This window comes from Perca fluviatilis, chromosome 18 (genome assembly GCF_010015445.1).
Source record: "Perca fluviatilis chromosome 18, GENO_Pfluv_1.0, whole genome shotgun sequence".
Taxonomy (NCBI): domain Eukaryota; kingdom Metazoa; phylum Chordata; class Actinopteri; order Perciformes; family Percidae; genus Perca; species Perca fluviatilis.
The window spans coordinates 34,069,601-34,097,046 of record NC_053129.1 but is presented as its reverse complement, the minus strand read 5'-3'; the positions used below and the strand labels follow the sequence as shown (position 1 = coordinate 34,097,046).

Below are 27,446 nucleotides of genomic sequence, written 5' to 3'. Positions count from 1 at the left end.
TCTGTCTGGTGCAACTTCCTCTTCTTGTTCTCGTAACCTTTTAATGCCTAAACTATTTTTGTGATTTAAACTTAACCTTCTGTTCATCAAGAGTTCACCCAGAGTACTTTAAACCACTTCCTCAATTTGACGGCACACAGCTCTTTTGCAACTAGCACATGCACACATACTCTTAATAAAATGTTCCTACACTATTAACACAATCAAAAGTTGTTAATACCTTTTTAGTGAAACTTCCGTGAGAGGTTTTGTTCACCAAAGCTTGTCTGTACATTCTCTCTTTACGACACTTTGGACAGAGTTGATGAAACTGGACTTTCCAGCTCCAACTGGTCCATGAAGAAGAATCATGAGCTGCTGGCCTTCAGTCTGAGGTTTATAGTCCTTCACATACTGCAGATCCTTCTGTCTCGGTTTGTCTCTGCTCAGGAAAGGAAACATACATTACAGTATGTTAGACTTTAACAAAAACACAGACAACAAATGTTAATTACTCAGGATGCACGATATATTGACTGAAACATTTATTGGTAAATTTATATTAGTATATTACTCTATGATGAATAGAGCCTATAATACCTGCCTCACCCTTATGCACTTTATTCATCATTTTCATAGAACTCCTAGAGGCAGAACTTAACCAAAAAAAGAACTTACTTAACTTACTGCAAGTTTAAACACATAAAAAATATTAACAATATTATTTAATGTTAAAGTGCTCATATTATGCTCATTTTCAGGTTCATAATTGTATTTAGAGGTTGTACCAGAATAGGTGTACATGGCTTAATTTTCAAAAAACACCATATTTTTGTTGTGCTGCACATTGCTGCAGATCCTCTTTCCACCCTGTGTGTTGAGCTCTCTGTTTTAGCTACAGAGTGAGGTACGCTTAAAGTTAGCCATGCGCGTTCCACAAGACTTAGTTCTTGGACCAATTCTATTCACCTTATATATGCTTCCTCTAGGCAATATTATTAGGGAAACACTCAATTAACTTTCACTGTTATGCGGATGACACCCAATTATACTTGTCAATCAAGCCAGACGAAACCAGTCAGAAAGCTAAACTTCAAGCATGCATTAAAGATATAAAATCCTGGATGACCTACAATTTTCTGATCTTAAACTCAAATAAAATTGAAGTTATTCTGCTGGGCACCAAACACCTCCGAACTTCATTATCTAAAGATATAGCTACCCTGGATGATTTTACTAATTTTACCAAGGAAGGCAGTGAGCTTGGTATGGAGATCATATTGCGTTATGGTTACATAATGACTGTTGAAATTAATTAACTTGTTCTTGTTTCCTGCATTGTGGCTTAACGTTAACATTATAGGACCTCAGCTGGGAGCTTTATGTAGACAGCTTATGTTAATCCAGCTGTCAGAATCTGCATCAACTTCATATATTTACATCTGTATTCTTATTAACAGGACATGTGCAAGAAACAGGTTGCAGTGAAACTAGTTGTAATAATAGTAGCACCGTGGTTTGATTATCAATGGCGTTAGCGTGCGTGGCTAACACTATGTTACTCCGTTGATATTGTTTCAGCTGTGCTTTCTAACATGCTGCTAATGTGCTAACCGAGCACCATTAGCCTTTACAACAGAGCCTACACTTGTAAGAATGTTTCATAACAGTTGTTTATGAACGTAAACAAAGTCTGAAATGCGATGCATCATAACATAAGTCCCATTCGTTGTAGGCCTACCGTTGGTGTATAATTTTTCAGTTGTATCTCAAAAGCAAGTTCAGTTATGTCATTTTTCACAAAAAAAACTCAGGCTCGCCATACATTGTGTAGTCTTGCTGCTATAACACCGGCTGGCACAGCCGCATAGCGTGTAGTTACCATAGTTACGCATTTGGTCTGAGGCATGTGGTTGGTGAGAAGCCAGGTTCAATCTGGCCTCCATCGTTTTTATTTCCAATGAATTGACCATTCAATGTCGAGCTTGGCCAAACCTAGCTTCAATCTGATTGGCCAAAAATGCTTACTTTTCCTCTAAGGGATGCCAGGAAAAGCTCGCCGCGTTTGAGCATTCGTAGCATTTTACTGCAAACTAGACAGAGCAGAGACAGGACTGCACCACGTACCCAGTGACAGAGGGGCGCGTTTCGCTCCACAAGTTAAAGAAGAAAATGATAATGGAATGTTTTGATAAGGGAAATGGCAAAATCAGTAAAACACACAACTGTGGTAATCATAAATTTAGTTTTTATATTTTAAATTATGTTTTATATTTTTATGGGGAGGCCAGGCTTCCTTTGGCCTCCTAGAGAAACCGCCACTGGACAGTAAGCTAGGTAAGGACTGCAATGCAGATGGTAAGTCCCTTTGGGGTGGACTTTGGGCTTTTTCACCTTGTAAACATATAGTAGGCACAAAAAGATATATAACACAATAATATTAGATATTCCGGGGGCACGGCCAGCTGTCGAGCCTGTGCTCACTATTTGTTTGTCTGTGTTTTAGACTCGTTTTTTATGTGTTTTAACGGAGTATTCCTTTAGTTGGATGTGTAGCCTATCACATGCAGAAATAAGCATCTCACTATGGATTTTAGTGTCATGAAAATCACTTTTCTTTGGATACTACTTTGCCTATCGGCATTTGGAACTGGGAATTGCCTGTCAGGCTGTCAGGACTACCTCACTTACACCCGCGAGCACCTGCTCTCCCTACGATCAACTGGTGTAGCCCCAACAACTCTTCCTGCCGACTGTGTGGAAATCCGACGGCCTGCTAAATGGCCAGAGAGTAGGAAGAAAGCAAGGAAAAAGCGAGGCTCAAGGGGAGGTGTGACGCACCGACTTTGGAGACGCGGCAACAGATTCCCACTTCCTGTCATTACGCTGACCAACGTTCGATTGGTAAGCAACAAACTCGATGAACTGGCGTTAAGAGCTGAGCATGACTGTGAATTCAGACAGAGCAACCTTGTGTGTTTGACCGAATCATGGCTCAAAGACTACCATGAAACTCCAACTCTGTCTGGGTATACCACCTTAAGAGCAGACAGAACTGTGCGTAGCTCATGTACAACCATCGGGGGGGCTGTGTTTATTTGTCGACAATAGTTGGGCTGCACAGTATTGTGTTCGGGAGCAGGTGTGCACAACCGGACTATGAAATATTGACTGTATCTTTCAGACCATTCTACCTCCCGCGACAGTTCGGTCAAATTACTGTTATTCTTGTGTATGTGCCCAGACCAAATGACGAAGCAGCAGGGAAAAAATAACAGAGAGCTATAATGATGCACTCGCCAATTCTGCAGACCAGCCCGCTTCGTCCTTGGGGACTTTAACTCATGTAACTTGTCTATACATCTGCCCACTTTTTCACCAATATGTTGACTATCCCATACAGTTAAATCGGACCCTGAGGCATATAAAGTGGTGTGCAGACCACCCTCGGAAAATCCGACCATAATGTAATTCACATCATGCCTAAATATAAAGCTATGCTCAAAAGGACGAAACCAGTCATCAAGCAGATACAGGTGTGGTCTGAAATAAACAAAGATCAACTCAGGGACTGCTTTGACAACACAAATTGGGATACCTTCTTTGAATCCTGCCAGGATGGGAATGAACTTACGGACCTATACGCCACGTATATTACATTCTGTGAGGACTGTGTGTTTGAAACAAAGACTATTAAAATATTCCCAAATAATAAAACCCTGGGTTTCCAAACAATTGAAAACCTGTCTTAATGAAAGAAAAATTGCCTTTTGTTCAGGCAATATGGAATTAGTGCAGGAAAAAATGAAAACTATTAAGGGGGGTATCCTCAAGGCAAAAATTTAATATAAAAAAATAAGATAGAGAGTAAATTTTTCAGCGGTAACATAAACCAGGCCTGGGAGGGTTTAAACACTTTAATGGGAAAAGTTGCAAAAAAGGTGACAGTCTTGTAGCTTGCAGTCAAAGTCTTGTAGATGAAATGAATATGTTCTTCTGCAGGTTTGTTGCTGTGGATGATAGGGTAAGTGTGAGTGACATCTGTAAAAATCTCCCTATAGGTTCACCAATATTTATCACAGAAGATGCTGTTACCAAAAGCCTCACCAAATTAAAGCCGAATAAGGCCACTGGCCCAGATGGCCTGAAAGCCTGCTTACTTAAAGACTGTGCCACACAATTAAGCCACAATTAAGCCAATACTAACATAGATAAGGGTCTGATTCTCTGGATCAGAGACTTTCTCTCATGCCGCCTTCAGAGGGTATGTGTAAATGGCATTTTGTCAGGAGCTGCATACCATCAGTACCGGCTGCCCACAAGGCAGCGTTCTTTCCCTTGCTTTTCTCTCTATTTACAAATGAGTTTTCTATAAATAATAGTACCTTTAAATTGATAAAATATGCTGATGACATGGCATTAGTTGGCCTCTTACAAAAACTGATCCCCTTGATGAGGCCTCCTATCTAGCACACATAAAGGCCCTTGAAGCATGGTGCAATAATAGCGAGCTAGAGATCAATGTGGCAAAGACAAATGAGTTACTCTTTTGCAAAAAACAAGATGTAACAATAGAGCCAGTTTTATGGCCTAGTAGTTGAAACTGTGGGAACTTTTAAGTACCTAGGTATGGTTCTCTACTATCTGAGTTTTCAGATAACAGACATTTTTAAGAAATGCTCCCAACGACTCAGTCTCCTTAGAAGACTGAGCTGTCTACGCGTCAGTGCTCAGATTACTGAGCTAGTATACATCACACACATTGAAAGTGTTTTAACTTTTCATCTCTCTGCTTGGTTTGGCCATTTAAGCTGCAAACACAAGAACAAGCTTAATAGAATTGCGTCAATGGCTAGCACAATAGTGGAAAACCTCCAAAACATCTGATCCAAATATACACTGATAGAATGAGGAAGAAAGCTAGGAAAATCACTGCAGATAGTACACACCCTCTTTCGAGCCAGTTTGAGCTCCTGAAGTCTGGGAGGTGCTTCAGAGTGCCTCTGGCCAAAAGTGTTTTAAAAAATCCTTTATTGCAAATGCCATCAGTATCCTCAACCAAACCAAGTTACAACATCAATATGAGCTGCTATCTTAATGAATTTTATACTCAACTTACTATGTCTGATATGTTGTCTGTATGTTTATTTCTTGTATGTCTGGTAAGCCAAAGGAAAATGTCCACCCTGGTGGACAATAAAGATTTATTCTATTCTATTCTAATAAAGGAAAGGGGAAAAGCCAAAAAGCATAATATGAGCACTTTAAATTGTGCGCACACAAATAATGAAATAAGTGATTCAAGAACATGCCTGATTTGATCATGTGAGAGCAGAAATTATTAATTTTTGCACAAAAATTCTTGATTAGTTGTATTAAGCGAGCTTGCATTAGATAGATAGATAGATAGTGTAATGTTTTGGTGTAGTGCTAGGGCGCTGTTCAGAAGTGTGGCTTTAGTTTTATTCCTAATCTACTCTAATCTAGTCTACTCTCAGCCACCGTACCTCTCTGGGTGACTCGTTGTTGTTAACGTAAGTTTGCAAAAACACGCAGCGTAATGAAAAGGCACAACGTCTTCGTCACTGAGTACATTACATGGTGTCAGAATTCTGTCAAGCACAGACTTATAAACAAACGTAGTAATGGCTACTCCACAGTTTGAACACCCGAGGATTGACTGGGATGCCACTGATTTATATAAAGAGTTTGACAGATTTAGAAGTCACGCACATTCGTCTTTGATGGACCGCGTCGTCAGGGCTAGAAGCTAAGCAGAAGGCGGGCTGGCCGGCACGCGTGGATAGGCGCGACCAAGGCAGAGAAGTTCTACAAAACGCTGGATGGTGAGAAGGGAGATCCTATTAAGGTTACTGGATAAGCTGAAAGCTACATCAGACCGAGGAAAAATTAACCACAGCAGGGATGGCCGGGAACATAGGAGAGAGATGTCTTGTTGCTGTTCAGCCATACTGGGATTCAAGGGGCCCAGTTAACAGTATGTGATGGAGTGGTGTACAAAGGACTGCGCATAGTGGTGCCAGCCACCATGAGACACCGCATGCTGGAGCTCATACATCAGTCCCACCTGGGGATGGTGAAAAGCAAGCAGAAAGCGCGTGAAGTGCTTTACTGGCCAGGTATGAGTGCTGAAGTAGAGGACATGGTGAGAAAGTGTAGCAAGTGTGTTCCAAAACAGACTGCCGAGACTACCACTACAGCCAACAGTAACTCCAGAACTGCCTTTTGAGCAGGTAGCATCTGACATTTTTGAGTGGGAACGGAAACATTATGTAGTGCTTGTGGACTACTACTCAAAGTTCATTGAAGTAGATGTACTTAAAGACCAGCGTAGTTGCACTGTCATTGAAACACTGAAAGCTCAGTTTTGCAGACATGGCATTCCCGGCTGTAGTGAACGGACAACGCGGCCACTGATGCGCAGCTGAGGAGTTCAAAAGCTTTTTGAGAGCTACGGCATCTCGGTCCGTGTACTTGGCGCAGCCGGTTTTTTGTTTTGAAAGGAAAAAAACAAAAACGAAAACGGCCCGTTTTCCAATTACCATTAGTAAATAGGAAAACAAAAACGAAAAAAAAACATTATTCGTTTTTGTTTTGATATTAAAAACGGAAAGGCGAAAAACTATCTCGTTATCCGATTTTCTTTGATGTGTTTGTAGATGGAACTCGGAAATTAAATTGTGTGTATAAATCTTATTCCTCATTCATTTTTTCGTGACCGGAAGCGATTGTAGGTAGTAAGCAGCTGCCTAACCGGAAATCATTTGGACATCAATGAGACCATGGACAGGTTAGAGTAATACGGACCGTAAAATGTTTTTAGACTAATATGCTAGTTTTATATTAGAAGACCGAAAGAATGGGATGTCTTGTGGGTATATAGCAGCTCGCGTTGGGTTCACAGTTTGGAACGATACGGGGGTTTTCTGAGAGGAGTGTGCGAGGCTTGTTGTGCTCAGCAGGGACTTGTGGCCAACACAAGTTGACTTTTATTATGAAGTGGTCACAGGAGATTAGACTACTATTGTTCATCAAAAATGAGTCAACACAACAAGACAACCATCATAGTCTAATAATAATAATGAAGCGAAAACATTTTCAAAATTTCTCATTTTCACATAAAAGGTCTCTAACGTTGTTTTGCGCCATTGCTTTGGCAAATATCTGTCAAACAAACTAAAATCGAAACCATGATTTGGCTTTCCCTTATCAAATAACAAAAGACTCGATTTAATACAACAAACAAACAGGGCTATAATTAGTATAAATAAGACATAAAATCAATATAAATGTGATTTTTGGAGGTTAAAAAGTAACCTAAGTCAGTAGGCCTACATTTTAAATGAGCTACTTTTACTAGTAATTTTACTTGTACTTGAGTAAACAACAAAGGAACAGTACTTTTACTTAAGTAGAATATTTTTTTACTCTTTTCACTTCTGCTGATTTATTTAAATCTAAAAATTGCATAGACCTAGCCCTGGTCTGCATATCGCTTTTAATATGCAAATATTAAAATCATTTCACTGGCCGAAACACAAGTTGACTTTTATTATGAAGTGGTCACATTAGTGCTGACTGCTCTCATTCATCAAAAATGAGTCTACACAACAAGACAACCATCATAGTCTAATAATAATAATAGAATAATAATGCGGAGGTGGTGTGCTCAGCAGGGACTTGTCAGGGACTTCTGTCCTGGTCAACGTGAAGTTGAAGCGCTTTGAAAGGTGGCATTGCTGAGGCAAGTTTTTTTTTTTTTTTTTTTTTTATCAATCGCCGTTTACCGCTTTTTGTTAAACATACAAATGAATGCTACTCTTAATGTAAAATAAAAGCTTGACCACAGCTAGGCCGATATGCAGACCAGGGCTAGGTCTATGCAATTTTTAGATTTAAATAAATCAGCAGAAGTGAAAAGAGTAAAAAATGTTCTACTTAAGTAAAAGTACTGTTACTTTGTTGTTTACTCAAGTACAAGTAAAATTACTAGTAAAAGTAGCTCATTTAAAATGTAGGCCTACTGACTTAGGTAATTGCTTTTTTAACCTCCAAAAATCACATTTTTATTGATTTTATATCTTATTTATACTAATTATAGCTCTGTTTGTTTGACAGATATTGTTGTATTAAATCGAGTCTTCTGCGATTTGATAAGGGAAACCAAATCAATGTGTTTCGATTTTAGTTTGTTTGACAGATATTTGCCAAAGCAATGGCAATGAAAATGAGAAGTTTTGAAAATGTTTTCGCTTCATTATTATTATTATTAGACTATGATGGTTGTCTTGTTGTGTAGACTCATTTTTGATGAATGAGCGTCAGTGCTAATCTCCTGTGACCACTTCATAATAAAAGTCAACTTGTGTTTCGCCCTGCTGGCACACGCAACTCGCACACTCCTCTCAGAAAACCCCCGTATCGTTCCAAACTGTGAAACCCGCAGCTGCTATATACCTACAAGACATCCCATTCTTTCGGTCTTCTAATATAAACTAGCATATTCGTCTAAAAACATTTTTCGTCCGTATCTGTCTAACTGTCCATGGTCTCATTGATGTCCAAATGATTTCCGGTATGCAGGACTACTTCACGATCGCGGCTCGGATTACGAAAAAGGAATGAGGAATAAGATTTATACACACATTTTAATTTCCGAAGTTCCATCTACAAACACATCAAAGAAAATCGGATAACGAGATAGTTTTCCGTTTTCCGTTTTTAATATCAAAACAAAAACGAATAATGGGTTGTTTTCCGTTTTTGTTTTCCTATTTACTAATGGTAATTAGTAAATTTTTCGTTTTGTTATTTTCCTTTCAAAACGTACCATCATATCACCTCGCACTCCTCACTCTAATGGAGAGGCCGGGAGAGCAGTACAACGGTCAAAAACTGTGGTACAAAGCTCAAGACAAACAACTAACACTGCTTGACTACAGAACAACCCCCTTCGAGTCTGTGGGCTTGTCCCCGCACAATTGCTGATGGGTAGAAGGCCCAGAAACAAACTGCCTACAGCTCAACAGCTGCTTGTCCCAAAGTCCTCACCGACTCCCACAAGATAAAGCATCTGCTGGACAACTCCAAATCGTCCCAGAAGTTCTACTATGACAACAACAGAGCATCTAAACAACGCCCACCACTAAGCCCTGGACAAAAGGAGCAGGTGAAGTACTATGGGAAAACAAAGTGGTCCCCAGCAGTACTTGTTGAGAAACACAGTGCGCGAGATCATACATTGTGGACTGTGGCGGCAAAGTGCTGCGCCGTAATAGTCAACAGCCGCAAGCGCCACAGCTGTAGTAAATCAGTCATGTCACTTCTGAAGTGATGAGCCCTGGACTGAGCCAGCTGAGGCTGCTTCCAGCCAGGAGGTGTTCTTCCCTGGTGGAGTGTTGCCTTCACCTGTTGGAAATCTCCTAGACTCTGGCCAAGTTCATCCTTCCGGGTCATACACCAAACGAGGGGCAAGGTGTGAAACCCCCTCAAAGACTGGATTTGTGATTGTTTCTTTTATAAAGTTTAAGAGGAATTGAGTGGCATGTTCCGTGACCTGCTTTTACTAAGTAAGGCTACTGTGAGAGTTATAACAACAAGCTAAGTTACACACTTTATTTCCATTGCTTGTGCCAACATGATATTTTAATTGGTGGCTTAATTCAGGTTTTTGCTAATGTTAGCCTTGTTATAGAATGCTGTTACATTATCTATAAGTGCAGTATGTCCTTCTCTGAAGAAGGGGGAGATGTAATGTATTGGTGTAGCGCTGGGGCTGTTCAGAAGTGTGGCTTTAGTTTTACTTCTAAGGTGACTCGTTTATTAACGTAAGTTTGCAAGAGCAGAATAAAGCAACGCAACGTGAAGAGCACAACGTCTGCATGCTCACGAGTACATTACAGATAGATAGATAGATAGATAGATCTTTATTGTCATTTTATGCGATAAAACAAAATTCTGTTGGAGCAATCCTTTCCAAATAGCAGCATAGAGTAAAAAGATAAAAATATAAACCTATATCCCACCCCATACATACCCACACACATCCATATAACGCACATACATACATACATACATACATACGCACACATACATACATATAACAGTAGAAGAGTAAAAATATACATACACATATACATATATACATACACATACACATATGCACATTAGTAACTTTAGAACAGTCTTTAGTAATAAAGATAGGACAGATAAAGAGAGACACACTCACCCCCAGTTTATTGACCTCCAAATTTCAATTTTAGGACTGTGGAAGTTGATGCAATCATCTCCGAAGGTGATGATGTTTCTCAGGGCGCTCGGGATCAGTGAGTTAATGTCACTGTTGAGGTCGAATACTTTCATGGTAGTTCTTCACAGGGAAGATGCAGTTTATTGGAATTCCGACATCTACACTGAACTTTTCCATCTACACGTTTAAAAACAAACAAATTACAGCTCAGACCTTTGAACTTTTGGTGTCATGTATCTATACTTCACTACGAAATACGATCAATTGACGCATGTACACGCAACCGGGAAGTGTTTTGTTTGTTTTAATAATTGTCAACAATCTGTCGGAATATTGACGACTAAATTAAGTTTTAGACAGATGAGAGTTTAGGGTTTAGAATTAAGCTGGACACAGCCATCCTGCTGGTGATTTTGATCACTTTTTTAACCAATCATGCCAAACAAGCTGTCGGCTACAACTATCTGGAAGCCCGAATCGCCTACACAAAGGCTTTCTGTTAAGTCTTAAATCCCGCGCGCTCATTTTTACCCAACGACATATCATTGCTTACCACTGAATGTGTCAGGGGCAACAACTCAAAGTGTAAACGGCGGCAGGAAAGGAGGAATCCGGGAAAGAGTCAAAAGACAACCCTACAGACAATTACCCCATCTGTTATGCTCGTCCAATGTCCAAAGCCTAAGGAATAAGGGCCGGAGGAGTTGGACCTGCACACAGCACCTCACTGACTACTGGCAATCCTGCCTTATTTGCTTGACAGAAAGCTTGCTCACTGAAGTGGATCCTGACTCGCTTGGTCGACTTAGAGGGCTACCGCTGGTGAGGTTGGGTCGTAACCTGAACTCCGGGAAAAAGAAAGGTGGAGGTGTGTGTGTGTTTATCAACAATAAATATTGTAATCCTGGTCATATTACGACAAAGCATCAGAACTGCACGAAGGATACTGAACTACTAGGCTCTGCCTAAGGCCTTAGGAAATACACCAAATCAGACACAGTTTGTTGTGTATATTCGCCCTCAGCCGACCCATTGGCTGCGGAATATACGATTCAGGAACTTATAGCTAAAGCGGAGGAAGAGGCCCCCGACATAGCCAATTTGGTGATGGGTGACTTCAATTCATGCGAGCCTAAAGGAATATTTACACCTACGTACCAACAATATGTCACCTGTTCTACGCGTAATGAAGCTTGCCTAGACCATTGCTATGGAAACATCCAGGACGCTTTTTATTCTAAGGCTTTGCCTGGTTTAGGGAACTCGGACCATAATATGATTAAGCTGATGCCTTCCTATGTGTCCCGACTACGGAGTGAGAATACGAAAAAGGTGGAGGTTAAATGCTGGTCTGCTGCTGCGATGGAGACTCTTCAGGATTGCCTGGAGTGCACAGACTGGAATGTAGTTACTGACGGGACTGATAACGTGAATGACGTAGCGTTCGCTATTTCGGGGTATGTACAATTCTGTGAGGATATGATCATCCCCCGAAAGACTATTAAGATGTTTCCTAATAATAAGCTCTGGGTCACTCCAGAGTTAAAGCAACTCCTTAATGAGAAAAAACGTCTGTTTAAATCAGGAGGAAGTAGAGAAGAGAAAAAGATAGTACAGAAAAAGATCAAAAGCAAGACCAATGACTGTAAAGCAGCATATAAACATAAATTAGAAAGCTTTTTTAAAAATGATGTTAGAAGAACCTGGCAGGGAGTTCAATCTATTACAGGTTACAAGCCCAAGAAGCACCCTATGGTAGCAGACAATGATTTGAACATGGCAAATCAATTAAATGATTTCTACTGTAGATTTGACATATATGATTTTAAAAGGCAAGGCAAGGCAAGGCAACTTTATTTCTATAGCACAATTCAGCAGCAATGCGATTCAAAGTGCTTTACACAAGACATAAAAACAGTTAAAAATATCATACAAATTGGTAACAGATGAAGAAACAGTTATATAATAAAATAAATGAATAAATAAAATTAAAATTTAAATACAAAAATGAATTAAGAAAAGGCAGTGTTAAAAGAAAGGTCTTCAGCCTTGATTTAAAAAGAGCTGAGATTAGGAGCCGACCTACAGTTTTGCGGTAGTTTGTTCCAGATGTAGGGACCATAGAAGCTGAACGCAGCTTCCCCTTTTTTCGACTCTGGGTATGGCGAGCAGGCCCGTCCCCTGATGATCTCAAGGATCTCAACGGCTCATAGTGTAGTAGCACATTTGAAAGGTAAATTGGTCTTAAACCGTTTAGTGACTTATAAACTAACATGAGTATTTTGAAATCTATTCTTTTGTGCACAGGAAGCCAGTGTAAGGACTTCGGAACTGGGGTGATGTGATCTTTTTTTTGGTGTTGGTAAGGACTGCGTGCAGCGGCGTTCTGAATCAGCTGCAGCTGTTTAATAGACTTTTATGAATACCTGTAAAACCGCCGTTGCAGTAGTCAAGTCTACTGAAAATAAAAGCATGGATAAGTTTTTCTAAATCCTGTTGGCACATAAGTCCTTTTACCCTTGCTATATTTTTAAGATGATAATAGGCAGATTTTGTTACTGACCCTAATGTGACTGTTAAAATTCAGGTCAGAGTCCATAATTATGCCAAGATTTCTTGTTTTGTCTGTTGTTTTTAACATTCTTGATTGAAGATGAGCATTTACTTTTAATCGTTCATTTTAGGTCACAAAATGATCACCTCCGTTTTATCTTCATTTAATTTTAGGAAATTCTGGCACATATATTCGTTGATTTGTTCAATGCACCCAGCCAGAACAGAATGAGGCCATTACAGCAGTAAGAGACATGAAAGGTGTGGATATTGACATCTCTATGGACGATGTCAAATCTCATTTTAGACGTGTAAATCCCCACAAAGCTTGTGGACCTGATGATGGTATCAGCTGTAGAACACTACGGGCCCCTATTTTAACAATCTGAAACGCGTAAGTATGAAACGCCAAACGCAAGTAGCTTTGTGGGCGGATCTCCGTGTTGCTATGATACCGGCGGGATAAATGAGTCTTCGCCGCGCTCTAATGGGTTGGTCTGAAATTAGCTAGGTGTAGTTGCGTAGCGGGGGTGCGAAAATAACCAATCAGGATTTGCCTGGCGACGCCAGCGGAGCTGTCCGGGCATGCGCAGTAATAAATGCCCGTCTTGGCCGGGTGGCGATGTTGCTGGCCCCTCGGGCGCATCTCCTCAAGTCTGGAGAGGATTGCTGCAGCCATGGAGCGTGGGCCTCCAAACACACCACCTGCTACTGTTGTGCCCCCTTCCTCCTCCCCCACTCTCTATCTCCGCCCACCGCTCTATCAGGAGCACATCGCGACATTACTCCTGGACCAGATTCCGCCGGAGTGTCCAAATCCCGCCGTGGTTCAACATCACGTCTCCTTAAGTCCTCTAATATTTCCTCATTTATGTCATCAACACATCCATGATTCATGGAAATGTTGTGTACAACAACAACAAGCCACAAAGCATGCTGGGATTTTGAGGACTGTACTGTAAAGTGCCTCCTGATCTATCCAAAACACCTGAAGTGCATTTTCAGTAATATTTTTCTTTGTAATTATGTATGGTTTTCAAAAATGGGAACTGCTGTTGATGAGAGAAGCAAAGTGTACACACACTCACATACACAGTTATGTGAAATGTTTTGAAAAAATAATTTTTTAAAGGAACTTCTCCATAAGCTCTCACCTCTTTTGGACCAAAATCAATTTGCTTCCGTGCAGAGAGAGAGGTGTTGAGGATGCGCTTGCTATCTTTGATCAACGCATTCATGAGCACCTTGAGCATGCTAAGAGCCTGGTCAAGATTGTGTTCATTGACTTTAGCAGCGCTTTTAATACAATCCAACCACACCTGCTGGTGGAAAATTGGTGCATTTGGGAGTAAATCCCCAATTGATTATTTGGTTCTATAACTTCTTGACAGATCGCAGTCAGCAAGTCAGATTTAATTCATGTATATCATCCTTAAAAACTATAAACACAGGGGCACCACAAGGGTGCGTTCTGTCGCCCATTTTATACACATTGTACACCAATCATTGTCAAGCCTCCTCTTCAGCTCACACTTATTTTAAATATGCTGACGATACAGCATTGGTTGGTTTTTAAAATCTGACATTTCTTCTGTGTATGAATTCCAGAGGGAATTACAGGGTTTCACTCAGTGGTGTTCTGATAATTTTCTTGGAAATAAATGTGAAGAAAACAAAAGAGATGTTCATAGATTTTAGCAAAAACAGAATTATAGTCCCCACTTCTAAGATCAATGGTGAACTAGTAGAGAGAGTCTCAACCTACAAATATTTGGGAGTTGAAATTGACTCTAAATTAATTTGTAATGACTGTGCATTGAATAAAACTAAGAAAATGCACCAATGGATGTTTTTCCTTAGAAAACTAAACACTTTTAGACTAGACAGACACATCCTTGTAATGTTTTATAAAAGTATTCTCCAGAGTGTTCTGTCTTTTGGCCTTATCTGCGTGTTTGGTAACATGCATGTTAAGGACCAAAAGAGACTGCAGCGGTATGATCAAGATGGCCAGTAAGATCATAGGACTTGATCATGTGTCGGCAGCTCAGCTGTACAATGAGCTTATCTTAAAAAGACTGACCAAATCCTTAATTACCCCACTCACCCTTTTCATCATAAATTTATGAGAAGCAATAGGTCAACTGGTAGAATTTTACAACAGAGAATTAAAACGGAAAGGTACAATAAATCATTTGTGCCTACATTGATCAGACTGTATAATGACCAAGCACATCGCAAGTACTTTGATCCCGCACTGGCACTTTAACTGGATGGTAGATCCAAATTTTCTTTTTTGACAACAATTCTTAGTTATTTTTATATATATATTTTTTTACTTTGCTACCATAATGTTTCGTAAACATCAGATGTCGGATTGTCTTTGTCATTTCTGTAGTATTGTTTATTCTTTGTATTGTTATTGTTGACAGTTTATATGTTTAGAGAATATGTTGTGACAAGAGTGCATAATGAATGACCACATGAATTTCCCCTTGTGGGATAATAAAGTTTACCTTGACCATGACTTGGACGGATAATGATCTTATTAAGCAGATAAGTAGACCAGCAATAATAATGACCATCAACACTAGCCGCTTTCCAACCGGGAGGGATTTTTGCAGTTCCAAACCCCTTTTTTCTCAAGTTCAGACTGGACCAATGAAGATTTTTAATTTCCTCTGGCTGCGGTTCCTGTAACTCTTTCAGCGCCTACTTCAGGGTTAGGGTCTATTCGCTGTTCCCTTTTTAGCATTGGGACCTATAGATCAACGACGCCCGGTTTTCGGTACAGACAGACCAACAACGGGACAATGTTAAAAATTTTTGCCATCTTATTCATCATTAAATTCACTTCTGACAACATTTTTAGGCGAGAAATGAACTGTTTAGATTTTGAATATAGGCATTCTTGCGAAAATGTATGCCAAAATGACAATTTGCTTCAAAAGTTTTCAGAGTTGAGAAGCGCCATGAAGTGAGGCGACAGCCAGCAGGCAACAGCCGGCAGACGCCCCCGGCGCTAGCTTCGTTGCTGGGCCAGTCCTGCTCAGAGACCCCGCTGTAAGCTGGAGGTCTCTCTGGCTCGTCAATAAATAAGAGGCTTTTATTTTGCTGTTGACGGCCCGTTTGATTAAATAACACATGTCCATCATAAGATTAACAGGAACCTGTGGTTAACTGTCTTTCCGGAGTTAAACTCCACAAGCGTGAACACACACACACACACACTACACACACAATACACACACACACACACACACACACACACATCCAAAGCGCAGCAGGCAGAGGCGGGGAGAAAGAGATACCAGTTTCTCTTCAGGAGACTTGTTTAAATAATGACAAATATGCTATATACATTAGATTTAGTATTTAGTTCATACTTTTGGGGGTGTATTTTCTGATTTTGCTATAAAGACTGCTGTCGTTGCATTACTCCCCTTACCCCTCCTATATTCCCTATGGCCACTTGGCGAATGCAAATGGAAAAAAAGGTTTTGGGGAGAGTAGTTAGTAGAACTGCTTAGAAGTGGTACTACATTCCTGTAACTACTTGGTAGGAAAGCGGCTAATAACTATTAATAAGATATTGAAAAAAGGATTTGAACATCTCTCTCAAGCTTTTTTCCCAACAATTTCCAAACTACTGTGCTCATATTAAAGAACCCAATGTTCAACTGTGATTCTATTTCAAATTCGTAATACTACTAATGAAACATACTTTATTCCTCAGCGAACTTGACCTTGTAGACATTCTTGACATCTTTTATTTCAGGACAGGCCTGATCAATCTTGGTGAAAATGGCCATTTGAGCAATATCTGCAAGAAGAACACAAAACTAGTCCTGTAACTGAACCAAATACAGACAGACCACAGCTGCTGTTTTGGGATTACAGAAACTACAAACAAAGATACAAGAGGTGGCATTAAGATGTTTTCTTTTCAATGAGTGTGCTCTATAAAATCTTAAGTAGTGAAGAATAAACATATTTCTGTTCTCACTTATTTTACTGGCTTCAATCCTGATGTCGCGAATCCTCCGAGCGCGTTTGTTCATTCATGTTAGTTACTGTGTTGGCATCAATGACACACACTAACGCAACAATTCACTTTGTCGTTGGTAGCTCGGATATTTGTTGTAGAATGTAGGATCCTTCTCTTACAGCATTGATTGAGGATTAAACTGCAAAACAAATATGAGTCCATGTTAAAGAACGGTTGTACCAAGTAGCCTATAAACAAATAATTGAATATAATTTAAAGTAATCCCATTCACTAAATTTGTGGAAGATATTTCTGGAGCAACTGTACCTCATAACCTTCGTTTGCGTCCTTCAGAGCCAGTTTGACATCATCCACAGAGACACCTTTGACTGGATCCAGGCCCATGATGTCATTGAAAGACAAAAGGGTATAAGTTATGTGGGTCTTTTTGAATCTTGTAGGTTGTGTACTATAAAGCATATATGAAGAGTTAGTGCAATTATTATGATAATGCATGAGCAAATCAACACATCAATACCCATCTAACATATAATACCAAATAACCGTATCATATAGTTTTTCTCGCAGTTTTGAATTAATTAATTGAGTTTAGTTCCTTTTCATTCTATAGATCAGTTCTGATTATTTTTTCTTGGTAAAACATGGACCAACAGGTTGCGCTCAGTCATTGGATAGTTTAATTTTGGTTACATATAGTTATATATATCACATATAAAGATTGGTTTCTTTACAGTTTACAATCAGCATTTAGCAGACTTTAATAGTGCGTGACATTATGCATCAAAATCCCATATTTACAATCACAAAATGTGGTTAGTCTGCTTTGCTTTGCATTTCACAAATTTGGAGATTCGGACCTTAGGAACTGGAGCTGAAAACTTTTTAGGAGAAATAGCACTGGTCATTTTTGTTACATTGTATGCTCAGCTGCAAAGGAGGTTGCGTTGCCTTGCAAGAATGGATCCCTGCTTTTGGCTCGCAACCCCTGATAATTATTATTATACATCTTCATACATCTTCATACATCTTCATACATCTTCATACATCATACATCATCATGTTTTATTTGCCATAATTAATTTGTTTTTGTCTATCAATACAATCAAAAGTTGTTAATACCTTTTGGTGAAACTACCAGAGCGATGTTGTCTCGCCAAAGCTTGTCTGTACATTCTCTCTTTACGACACTTTGGACAGAGCTGATGAAACTGGACTTTCCAGCTCCAACTGGTCCATGAAGAAGAATCCTGAGCTTCTGGCGTCAGTCTGAGGTTTATAGTTCTTTACAAACAGCAGATCACTCTGGTTGTCTCTGCTCAGCAAAGGAAACATACATTACTGTGCAGTAGACTTTAACAACAACAACACAGACAACTAATGTAAATTACTCAGGATGCACGATATATTGACTGATACATTAATTGCAAAACTTATATTAGTATATTGTTCTAATAATGATAAAATGATAGGTGATGAATAGAGCCTATAACACCTACCTCACCCTTATGCACTAAAAGTATCATAGCTGTCCCCAACCCTTTAAATTTCTTTATTAATACAACATGTCAGATTTTACAGATTATGTCAAAGCATTTAATTTGAATTCTTAGGGGGCACCGGAGGAGTTTTGGGACCTGTAGCTAAAATAGACATGACCCTCCCTGCGCCAGTAAAGATTTTCTATGACCCTCCAAAACGATTTGGAAAAAAGGTATGACCCTCCCCAACAACTTATCATTACCTTCTGTACTGGTTTGTGCTTGGCAAACATACACAGATTGCGATTGTTTTTAACAGTCATGATATATGTAATTAAACCTCTGCATTCTCATCTGATGCATCCCACTGCTTTGTTATGGTGTGGGGGCCATTTCAATAGATTTACTCACCAACGTTGTTGTGGAAACACAATAAGCATGGAAACTAAATGCACACTTCCTGCATTACTGCATTACTTCAAATACTAAGTTAATCCTCTAGTAAACTAGTATTCACACGAAAATAAAACAATAAAATATTGAGACCATTCAGCAAAGCACTCTGGCTAACGTTCAACACACAAACTGGTTGCTATGGACTCGACACTAGGCTTCCTCCACTTCGGCCCGTTTAAAGTGATGGTTCGAGTTAATTCACCCTAGGGTCCTTTGCACCATGACCTCGAGCCAAACACCCCCAAAGCTTTTTCACCTGGGTCTAACACTGGAGTGAGAGTTAAGCTGGTGAGCGTTAGCCTCTGAGTAGCTAAGCGGCGGGGCTAATGGACCCACGTTTGTTATTCTTAAATGACCCCACTAATAATGCCCGAAATGATACCAAAGGTCTACACTAGTATATATAGGTTATGCTCCTCTTAAAACGATGGATTGGAAGGTTTGTAAGTACACCAGAAGTTTATGAACACTTGCCTGCTCTCTTCTGCTCTCTGTTGCTGCTGCTGCTGCTGCTACCTGCAGTTGAGCCAAGTGCTTAGGGCCGTCTATAAATTACTACACGAAAGAGATACAACAAAAATATGTATTAATTTAATGATTAAATAAGGTAATGTCTCCAAATTTACCTCAATTATTACTTGTCTCCTGCTAGTTATATTACAGCACTTACTTTAAAAAATAAGTTAAATTAAAAAATATTTTGTTGCATCTCTTTTTGTTGTTATATTTGTAGACTTCCTAAGCACTCATCTTACAGCAGCAACAACAACAGCAGCAGAGCAGAAGCCAGCAGGCAAGTGTTATTTACATAAACTTCTGTTGTACTTACAAACTTTCCAATCCATCGTTTTATGAGAGCATAACCATATATACTAGTGTAGACCTTTGGTATCATTTCGGCATTATTAGTGGGTTCATTTAAGAGATACAAACATGGGTCCATTAGCCCCCCCACGCTACAGCTTCAATCCGCTACCTCCTTCGCCCAATGTTGGACCCAGGTGAAGCTTCTGGAGGTTGTTTGGCTTTCAGGTGCAAAGGACCCTAGGGTGAATTACTCGAACCATCACTTTAAACAAAGTGGAATAAACCCCATAAAAGTCCAAATCTACACAAAACCCGCAAATCAATTCCGTTCCATTCTGAATAAACAAACAGCGCAGTTTACATACGCTCCTCTTGTTGCATTATTCATTAAGATCATTTTTAAACAGATTTCTGCAGTTCAAACAACTCTGAATTGTAGTTGAGAGCATCAGTTATAACGGCCCACGTATTAAAAAGTGTCGGGTTGAAATCGGGCTCCGGCTCATAATTCCAGTTAATGTTCGGGCCGGCCCGGATACAAGCGTGCGCGCCGGCTGGGGTCAGGCTTGATTTTTTGGGCCCGATCTAAGCTCTATATCCCAGCCGTAATTTTTATATTCCACTCATTTTTTAAACAATAACAATTATGCGTTTCAGCCCCTGCTCCACAGCAAACTCATGGGTCAGACCCATCTGGTAACGAAGGAGGGCCGAGACTGAGAGCTTCATGGAAAAATATGAACCAAACAAGCCACTTTTAAATTTTGCTGTTTCATGTATACAAAGTTGGGTGACGCCCCTCTGGACTGAAAAATGTTGGATGACCCTCTCCTCAACATAGAATAAAAAGACATGACCTCTCTTTTTCCTCCGTTGGTCCATTCCATAAATACAGAACGGTCCCTTAGGCAACATGCACTATAAAAGTAGAGCTGGGCAATGAATCAATTGTTTAAATTCTTTTGAATTCATGGTTTATAGATAAGATTTATACTTTAACTTGGGTAATTGCAGTAAGGTTGAGCTCCCCGTAGTTTAACCTACAGTGTCGAGGATGTGTCTGTGTTTTTGTTCCAGAGCTCTGTATGCAAAAACTCCCGGATTGTGAAACCTAAATGTTGGCAGGTATATGCATGGTCACAAAGAAGTAATTGCACAAAAGTGAGAATTTCTAGAGCATTAACACATATTAAGCAAGCATGCATTAGTAATTCGAAGAACAAATCAGTATCAAAGTTCACTTTTAGGTGCATACTTACTTCCACGGGTTATTATTGTCCTCCAAGGTTCACTGAAAACTTAAAAAAAAGAGTACAATGCATGTTAATATAAAACAAAATCTTCCAACAGTTGTTTAACTTTGTATGAATGAGAACTAATTTGCAAAAATTATCTTCGAGGAGCAGGTTGGGGGTCAGGAGAGGGTGGAGGGCCCGAGGCTGGAGGCCGTCCCTCCATGGCTGTGGAGTAAATTAAATAAATGATCCAAAAATTTGAACAAATTGTTAAGGTGACTAAACATCTTGGTGGAAAAGTCATAAAGTATATGAATATGTCGATGGTAATTTACAATACAGCGTGACATTCATTATTTAACTCTCACACTTCTTAATATGGAATGAACTAAGTAAAGAGTTTGTTTTTGGAAAAATTCATTGAAAATGTGTTGATTGGACAGAGCAGATTTAAAGACAACCCAAGTAATTAAAACAGTCAATGATTTTAACTATTAACAACAAATTAAAACATTTAAAAATTTAAAACATACATCCACCTTTGTAAAGTCACTGATTCAGTCTGTACAAAATTAAAATTATTTTAGAGTAGTATAGAGTACCCCTAAACAACAGGGTTTACCTAAAATGAAACCAAAAATAAGTAGAAATTTAACTTATCCCAGGCGACATATTTTCTCAATACTATTCTGTAAACAACGTTAAAATCATCAATACAGAAAACACAATTTACCATTTAAACATAAGAGAGCAAACTTTAGGGAAAAAGTCATAGCTACTGTTGTACTGGAAGTAAGTCAAAGGCAGAATGTGAGTTAAGAGATTATTAAGAGCAATTTATATACAACTGCCACTTTCACTTTCACCTGCAAGTAAACATGATAGAGGAGAGACCTCTGAGCACATCGGCACGCCTGCTTTGTGTTGCATAACCCCCCAGGTTTTGCGAAATTATTGAACTGATCGTGCTTGTTACTAACCTAGCTCTGGGGAGCTTATTCCCCAGCATGTTTCCTTGGATTAAGGTGGCACCAAAATCATGGTTGCAGCTGTTGCCGTGGTCCTGCTGCAGCCCTGCTATGCCCTATTACCAGTGTTGGGGAGTAACGGAATACATGTAACGCCGTTACGTAATTTAGAATACAAATTATGAGTAACTGTACTCCGTTACAGTTACAATTTAAATCGTTGGTATTTAGAATACAGTTACATTGTTAAAATCAATGGATTACATGACGATACTTCTCTGTTTCACGAGGTTTATTCACTCTGACTAAATTAAGGCAACTCTATGCATTTTCCAGAAGCCCGGATATGAAATCGAAAAAATTGCTATTTGCGTGATCAGTCACAATGGAGTCGGAACGGCACGACAGAGCCAGGACGGGAATAAGTTTCTATCTTTTAAATTCAAACAGCATTTCACATTAAAGAACGAACAGGGAGAATGAAATATAACTGTGTAGTGCAACCTCCTGCTTGCCAGCAACCAACCTGCTTTCAGCCGCCCAAATTACTCCACCTCCAACCTGAAGAAGCATCTTAAAGTAAGTTATTTTTCTAATTAGCCAGGTGTAGTCGTCTGCTGTAGTTTTACTGGTCACCTTGCTATTTTAACGTTGACGTGCGTCTTAGCACGGTTTTGTGCCGATTCTTAGTAGCTGCAGAGCCGTTTAAAGACTGACTAGCCCCGTTTGACATGCTAGCTAACGTTAGCTAAAATTAGCTCATGGTAGCAAGACTGCGGTTAGATTTTTTAGTATGCAGTTCGGGACTACCAATACAATAATCTATCTGCTTGTTCAGGTACACATTCAGCCAGATGGAATAAAAAGAACACACCATTATAGGCCTGTTTAGTAAGCTGGATGTGATAGCTGCATTCCTACACTTATAAAACGCAATTCAATGTGGAAAGTAATCCTGAAGTAATCCAAGTATTTCAGAATACGTTACTCAGATTGAGTAACGTAACGGAATACGTTACAAATTACATTTGTGGGCATGTATTCTGTATTCTGTAACGAAATACGTTTTGAAAGTATCCTTCCCAACACTGCCTATTACACCCTGCTACGCCTTACTTAGGCAGCACGGTTCAAACCCCAGGTCGGTCCCAGGCCTTTCTGTGTGGAGTTTGCATGTTCTCCCCGTGCTGCGTTGGTGCTGTGGTTTCTTCCCACCATAATGACATACATGCAACTAGGACTACAGTTGAAAATTAGCTGACTGGCTAACACTGGCGCATTTACAGAAATGTTGACTAATGTGCATTGTCCTAATCAAATAAACTTACATTACTTTACGTCCTCCTCTACGTTTGGCTGTCGTGCGCGCCTGCTATGCTCTGCTGTGCCCTGCTACGTGCTGTAATGCCCTGCAGTGCCTTGCTATGCCATGAACTACTACAACTAGCATTTTTACTGTTTATCACACCCCCCAGACACCGGCCTACCAAGAGCCTGGGTCTGTCCGAGTTTCTTCGTAAAGAGAGTTCTTTCTTGCCACTGTTGCACTAAATGCTCTTGGGGGAATTACTAGAATTGTTTGGTCCTTGTATATTATAGAGTGTGGTCTAGACCCAGTCTATCTGTAAAGTGCTTGAGATAACTCTTGTTATGATTTTATATTATAAATAAAATTGAATTGAAAATTGAATGAGTGAAATAAGTGCTCCATATGTGAGGTCTTTTTGTAATCCACCAGGACTCACCAAAAACACGGTCCACTGCTCCTTCAAGTCCAGCACAAATTTGAAAAAAAATGACTGCATCTTCATAGGTGGATGTACATCCAGCAAAAACAAGCATTATGGGGCAAAGTAGCAGTGCTTCGCCCCAATATAGTCCCAAGTCAATATCTGCCTAGGAAATCGCCTAGTCTTAATCTGCATTACTATTTGTACTTGTTGTGAATACGCAGGCCACAAGAAGTATCACGTTTTTTTGCTCACTTTTACTCATGACATGCTATACAGCAACAAAGGATTCCATTCACTATGCTAAGCTAAACTAGCAGTGTCCGCCCGACTAAAGACAATGCGTGCACTGAGACAAAAATGCGTTTGAGCACCTATATAAATCTAGGGAGACGGTGAATAACCCTTTTTCAAAAACAGTGGCGTGTTCCTTTAAGGTGACTGAACCTTTAAACGTCCGACTGAATTTAAATGTCAATTTTAAATTACAATACAGCGTCACAATTATTATTCACCTTTCAGACTCAATATTATTAATATTGAATCAACTAAGTAAAAAGAGTTCTTGTGTTTTTGTAAAATACATTCAAAATGTTTGGAAGTTCCCACCTTAGACCAGTGGACCCAGAGAGTCAAAGCTGTCAATTATATGTAAATATAACAGCAAAATTACAATTCTATATGGACATTTATTTAGAGAGGTGGTTGCCTGTCATACAATATACACCAATTGAATAGAGTGTTGAATTAGAACTGGACACTTGCAATTAGGCAAGTAACCTCTCACATCTTGTGTATCCTTAGTAGCGTGCGATTATTGTGCATATAAGTGCATGTCAATACTATTTGTTTTGTGATGTGTGAGACGCTTTGTCATGGATCTTGTTTTAATAAATGTAAAAAATAAATAAATAAAATAAAACATGTTCTACTTCTGTAATTTCACTCATATAGTCAAACATAATCTTAGTTTTTTTTACCTGTAATGTATGTCATGAGTGAATCTCAACCAAACACAATATAAATGAGCATAATTACAAAAACTATATAAATTACAGGTGAACCCTTGTGTTGTCCTCCCGTATCAAAATTAACACATTTGTTAACACGTTTTCGCTTGTTTTTCAACTACCACCAGTATACATATACACCAACTTCTTACCACTATTATTCTTATAAAATGTTATCTAATTTTAGAGTTAAAACATGCTTAACGTTATACATTATTATGACTGATAGTTTATGGATAATCACAGACTGTCAATCAGAAATTGGTTAAAACACCCAAAAGTCAATGATACCATTGAACTGATCTTTACTTTTACTTGTGAAGAGCATTCATGGAACCATCAGTGTTACTTTTCTTTTTAAGATGATTTTTGGGGCATTTCTGCCTTTAATTGACAGGACAGCTAGAGTGAGAGAGAGAGAAGGGGAAGACATGCAGGAAGTATCTCGACAGTCAGACTCGAACCCTGGACCTCTGCGTCGAGGCATAAACCTTTCAGTATATGTGCGCCTGCTCTACCAACTGATCCAACCTGGCCACCATATGTTTTTACTTTTGGGCAATTTGGTTGAAAGAAACACAAATTTGTGATGTAGAAACTTTGAAAACGGGTCAAATTTGAGCCGAGGACAACAGGAGGGTTAACCAAAAAACTTATTAAAACGGAGATTACAACAATGCCTTTTTAAAGGATTCATCATTTTTCCTTATTATATTCTTTAAATTAGCAATGTTAAAATCATCAGATCACAAAAACAGAATTTAGCATTTAAATATAAAAGAACAAACTTTATAGAAAGAAAAGTATACCTGCTTTTGTACCGGAAGAAAGTCAAAGGAAGAATGAGAGTCCAGGGGCTATATTGGAGAAATTTATACAGTCACTTGTAATAAAGTAATACAGTATATATATATATATATATATATATATATATATATATATATATATTATAATGGATTCTTAAATACTGGCATAAACCAAGCAAAGAGGCCAGCCTCAGCATATGAAAAATGCTCAAGGAAACACACAAGGATATATATATATATATATATTTCTAACAATCGCTACATTTAGATGAAGTGTAGTAAGATTAGAGAGTCAAGAAAATAAACAAATGAATAGTGTGTAGACAGATTATTTTTTCTATTACACTAACACTGCAGGCTTACCGTTATGCTTGATGCGTGGTGTGAAGTACAATGAAGTGAAATCAACACAATCAGTGGGAACCAGACAAAAAGAAGAACTGGTAAATAACCACTGTGGTTAGCATTTCTTTTTCTCATGCAAGAACACAGAAGTACAGAAACAAAAATAGAAAAGGTTGAACATTTAAAATGCATGCAGATTTAACGTTATACTTAAAACACACACACACAGTCCTCACGCATACATTTTAACCACACACAAACTGTTCTCACGTACATTTTAACCACACACACTGTTCTCACGTATACTTTATATACACGTATATAAACACTCAATTCCAAGTATACTTTAAACACACACACACACACACACACACACACACACACACACACACACTTCATGTATATTTTAAACACACAGACACACACTATCCTCACATACACCAAACATACAAACACACACACTGTCCTCACGTGATACTTTAAACACACACACACACACACACACTGCATGGATTGCATTTATTTTTCTCATGCAAAAACAGAAAAACAGAACAAAAACAGAAAAGGTTTAACATTTAAAATGTATGCAGATTTCACGTATACTTAAAACTTACGCACAGTCCTCACATACATTTTAACCACACACACTGTCCTCAATGATACTTTTAAAGCGCACACACACACACACAGTCCTCATATATACTTTAAACACACACACACACACCGCGCACACACACACACACACAAACACACACAGTCCTAATAACGCTCATATATACTTTAAACACACACACAACACACGCACGCCCACACACACACACAAACACACACAGTCCTCATATATACTTTAAACAACACACAAACACACACACACACACACAGTCCCTCCATGTCCCGTGATGCCATGAGTAGTGTTGGGAGTAACAGCGTTATTTTTTCAGTAACGGAGTAATCTAATTCATTACTTTTCCCATCGTTGCAACGCCATTATCGTTACTGAGAATGTAAAGCGCGAGGCGTCAGGCTTTGGCTGCACATCAGCTGCCTGGAGAGAGCAGGGGGGGTGGGGGGGATGACACCGTTGCAAATGCGATGATGATTGGCTGAGTGGGATGCCCTGCTCACGCTGTCTCACTGCACGCTCTGACACGTTCTTGAACTGGAAGTACCGGCACTACTTCTCGCTCATTGAAATTAAAGGCGAGAACGTTTATGTAACATGCGTGAGCTCCAGCGAAGGAGACTCTGTTAAAACAAGCAACGCTCAATTTTTCGGGTCAGCAACATCTTTGACGTTAAAGATGTTATAGAACGTAATAGCGTTATAGAACATAAAAAATAACGTCAGTTACTTTGCTGAGTAACTAATTACTTTTACAATGTGGTAACTGAGTTACTAACTCAATTACTTTTTGGGAGAAGTAATTTGTAACTGTAACTAATTACTTTTTTAAAGTAAGATGACCAACCCTGGTCATGAGAGGTTTTTCTTTTCAGCAGGCAGGGTGTAGGGCAGAGACAAGCCAAAACGTGGTTGCAGGCAAACAGAGGTTTTATTTTAAAGCAGTCTTTTCAGAAAATAGTCCAACTCAAAAACTTACTGGGAGTAAAACTACCTGGTTTAGCAAAGTCCTGGTAGCTTAGGTTCTTTCCCCATGAACTCTGCTTCTCTTCTCTCTGCCTCTGCTCTCTTTGTCTTCTCCCAGTGTATGAGCAACTGCTGTAATCAACAGGCTGAGGCATTTGCACCTCCCTGTGCAGTGCATTCTGGAACTTGTAGTTTGGGTGGCGGCCATTTTG

The 27,446-nt window shown here is 39.3% G+C and overlaps 2 long non-coding RNA genes across 2 annotated transcripts; both read right to left on the bottom strand.

Moving 5' to 3' along the window:
• Window positions 1-332: 332 nt before the first annotated feature.
• On the bottom strand, window positions 333-16,788 carry LOC120547081. The gene is made up of 3 exons (XR_005637028.1): window positions 16,527-16,788; window positions 10,229-10,426; window positions 333-421 (listed from the first exon to the last, which is right to left on the bottom strand). It is a non-coding gene; the product is annotated as an uncharacterized LOC120547081 (long non-coding RNA).
• An 8,516-nt stretch (window positions 16,789-25,304) lies between these two features.
• On the bottom strand, window positions 25,305-27,446 carry LOC120546208. Its single transcript, XR_005636834.1, has 3 exons — window positions 27,263-27,446; window positions 25,665-25,671; window positions 25,305-25,352 (listed from the first exon to the last, which is right to left on the bottom strand). It is a non-coding gene; the product is annotated as an uncharacterized LOC120546208 (long non-coding RNA).